The 3,835-nt window shown below is 43.2% G+C and overlaps 1 protein-coding gene across 1 annotated transcript in view; it reads left to right on the top strand.

Moving 5' to 3' along the window:
* The window catches only part of DDX46 (DEAD-box helicase 46), a 93,916-nt gene that overhangs the window by 68,697 nt on the left and 21,384 nt on the right, over nucleotides 1-3,835 (top strand). The gene's annotated exons all lie outside the window — the stretch shown is intronic.

Here is a 3,835-nt window from a genome sequence, read left to right as displayed (position 1 = left end):
CTCACAGCAACCTCCAGCTCTTGGGCTTAGGTGATTCTCTTGCCTCAGCCTCCCGAGTAGCTGGGACTACAGGAGCCCGCCACAATGCCCGGCTGTTTTTTTGTTGCAGTTTGGCCAGGGCTGGGTTTGAACCCGCCACCCCTGGTATATGGGGCCGGTGCCCTACTCACAGAACCACAGGTGCCGCCCATTGCCCAGCTGTTTTTTAGAGAAGGGGTCTCAGTCTTGCTCAGGCTTAAGGAATCTGCCTGCCTTGGCCTCCCAGAGTGCTAGAATTACAGGTGTGAGCCACTGCATCCTTTCTTCCAGCTATTTTTAGAGACATGATCTCGATTTTGCTCAGTCTGATGTCAAACTCTTGAGCTCAGGCAATCCACCCGCCTCAGCCTCCTGGAGTGCTAGGATGACGAGTGTTAGCTACCATCTATATTCTCATTGTTTTTGAAAATAAAAACATGGGGGTGACAGGGCACCGCCTGTGGCTCAGAGGAGTAGGACGCCGACCCCATATACCGGAGGTGGCAGATTTAAACTCGGCCCTGGCCAAAAACTGCACACACACACAAAAAAGGGGATCATAAAATATATCCATCTCTTACACTTACCAGCCCCCTGTGTCACACATGCATGCATATATATACACACATACGTTATTTGGTTTTTTGACTCAGTTTTATTCTGGTCACTGTATAGTTCTAACACTTTCTTTCTGAATGCAGTAGAATATTCTGTTGTTAGAGATATTGATCATGATATATAGTATTTGATTTTTCCAGCCCTGTGCATTGCATAATGAAGCAATGATAGCATTAATAGTAATAGCCTGCATTTATGGAAGACTTAGTATCTGTTTTAAGTGCTTTACATATAACATTGTTTCATCTGAGATAGAAATTATTACTTTATTTTGTAGATAAGAAGAATTCAGGTACATGTAAGTTTAGTCACTTACCCAAGGTTACAGCTACTAAGTAGTGATGACATTTATTCTTTTTTTTTTTTTTTCCTGGGACAGGAGCCTCACACTGTCCCCCTGGGTAGAGTGCCATGGCATCACAGCTTACAGCAACCTCCAACTCCTGGGCTCAAGCGAGTCTCCTACCTCAGCCTCCCAAGTAGCTGGGACCCCGGGCACCCTCCACAATGCCCAGCTAATTTTTGGTTGCAGACGTCATTCTTGTTTGGCAGGCCTGGGCTGGATTCGAACCCACCACTTTGGGTGTATGTGGCTGGCTCCTTAGCCACTTGAGCCATAGGTGCCAAGCCATATTATTCTATTTTTAATGGAGACAGAGTCTCACTTTGTCACCCAGGCTAGAGTTCAGTGTTGCCATGATACCCCACTACAGTCTCCAACTCCTGGGCTTAAATTAAGATTCTCTTCCCTTAGCCTCCCAATTAGCTGGGACCACAGGTATGAGCCACCGCATCTAGTCAGCATTTATTCTTATAACCTGAGCATTCTGAGGAGTTAAGCTTTTTTTTTTGTAAAAGGCCAAGGACTAAAAATTGTAGCCACTTACGGTCTCTCTCACATACTTTTTTTCTCCTTCTTTGTGTCTGTGCATGTGTCTGTGTATATTTATATCTGTATAAAAATCTAAAAATTTTTAGTTCATGGGCAGTTTAGTACAAAAGCAGACCATGGGTCACACATACAGTGGCTATTTAGATATTCTAGAAATAAACTCTTTTTGAGACAATCTAACTCTGTCACCCAGAGTGACGTCATTACATCTCACCGCAACTGCAAATGCCCAATTAGCTGGGATTACAGGCATGTACCACCACACCTGGCTAATTTTTCTATTTTTAATAGAGACAGAGTCTCACTGTTGCCCTAGCTGGTCATGGACTCCTGAGCTCAGGCAGTCCTCTCACCTCTAACGCCCGGAGTGTTAGGATTATAGACATGAGCTGTCACGCCCTGCCCTGAAATAAACCAAATCCTTAAACCATGTTTTAATTTTTTTTTTTTTTTGAGACAGAACCTCAAGCTGTCCCCCTGGATAGAGTGCTGTGGCATCACAACTCACAGCAACTCCTGGGCTCAAGCGAGTCTCCTGCCTCAGCCTCCCAAGTAGCTGGGACCACAGGCGCCCTCCATAACGCCTGGCTATTTTTTTTTTTTTTTTTGGTTGCAGCCGTCGTTGTTTGGCAGGCCCAGGCTGGATTCGAACCCACCACCTTAGGTGTATGTGACTGGCGCCTTAACCACTTGAGCCATAGGCGCTAAGCCTAAACCATATTTTAAAATGTGTAACAGTTCACTGTAAGATTAGAATGTTTTGTGAAAATGGCAGCTTGAATGCTTTAGAGAGGGAAGTAATATTTCTGATCTGATTTTTATAAAAGTTAAAAAATAATTACATAAAAACAATTCAGGCTGGGCATGGATACTCACATCTATAATCATACTACTCGTTTAGGCCAAGAGAGGAGTATCACTTGCACTTAAGAATTTCAGACTAGCCTGTCCCTACAAAGAATAGAAAAATTAGTCGGGCATTATCACTTATGTCTGTAGTCTCCTCTACTCATGAGGCTGAGGGAGAAGGATTGCTTGAGCCCATGTGTTTGAGGTTGGTGTGAGCTACAGTGACACCATAGCCCTCTACCAAGGGACAGAGCAAGACTCTGTCTCTCTCAAAAACAAAACAAATCAAAACTGGCCATGTGGGTTGGCTCATCCTGTAATCCAGCACTCTGGGAGGTTCAGGTTGGTGGATTACTCAGGCTCAGGAGTTCCATATCAGACTGAGCAAGAATAAGACCCCATCTCCACTAAAAATGGAAAAACTAGCTGGGTGTTGTCATGGGTGCCTGTAGTCCCAGCCACTGGGTGTGATACCATGGCACTCTACCCAGGTCAACTCTTTCTCTCTCAAAAAAAAAATACCCTACAAAAACCCAATCCATTTGTGTATGTAACAAACATATTATATATATGTACATATATTTATACATATAATCCATGTATGTATACATGTATTTTTATGTTTTATTGATCTTAAAGGAAAATGTGGGAAGATACATTCCAGGAAGTTAATATGAGTGACATTGGTGTAGGAGGAAGCACAGGATGGGAATGCAAAGAAAAAGAAAATTAAAATGCTATATTAAAGAAAATTAGGCTGGACGCAGTGGCTCACGCCTGTTACCCCAGCACTTGGAAGGCTGAGGAGGGTCCATTGCCTGAACTTGCAAGTTCGAGACCTGTCTGGGCCAGAGTGAAACCTTGTCTCTAAAAACTAGCTGGGTGTTGTGGTGGGCTCCTGTGGTCCTACTGCTTGGGAGGCTAAGGCAAGAGAATCGCTTAAGCCCAAGAGTTTGAAGTTGCTGTAAGCTATGACGCCATGGCACTATGCCAGGGGTAAAAAAGTGAGACTGTCTCACAAAAAAGAAAATTAATAGGTACAACACAGTTTTGCATTTAAATGGCATATATTTGTATTTATGCATATGTCTTTTGCCTGGGATAGCGTGCAGTGGTGCAATTATAGCTCACTGTAGCGTCCAGTGCCTCAGCTTAAGCAATCTTCCTGTCTCAGCCTCTGAAGTAGCTGGGACTATAGGTATACCATGCCCAGCTGATTTTTTAATTTTTTCTTGAGATAAAAAAAATTTTATTTATTGCCCAGGCTGTTATTTTAACTCCTGACTTGGAGTGATCCTCTTGCCTTGACATCTCAAAGGGATGGGCTTATAGGCAAGAGCCACTCCACCTGGCCTAAATTAGAAACTTTTTAATTTTGCTTAGCTTTAAATATGCAACCTAGATATTTCACTTTGAATTTTTTTTTTTTTTTTGAGACAGAGCCTCAAGCTATCCCCC

The sequence above is a fragment of the Otolemur garnettii genome, unplaced genomic scaffold (assembly GCF_000181295.1).
Source record: "Otolemur garnettii isolate 467f Iridium unplaced genomic scaffold, OtoGar3 scaffold00003, whole genome shotgun sequence".
NCBI lineage: Eukaryota > Metazoa > Chordata > Mammalia > Primates > Galagidae > Otolemur > Otolemur garnettii.
This window is presented reverse-complemented; position numbering and strand designations above follow the sequence as displayed.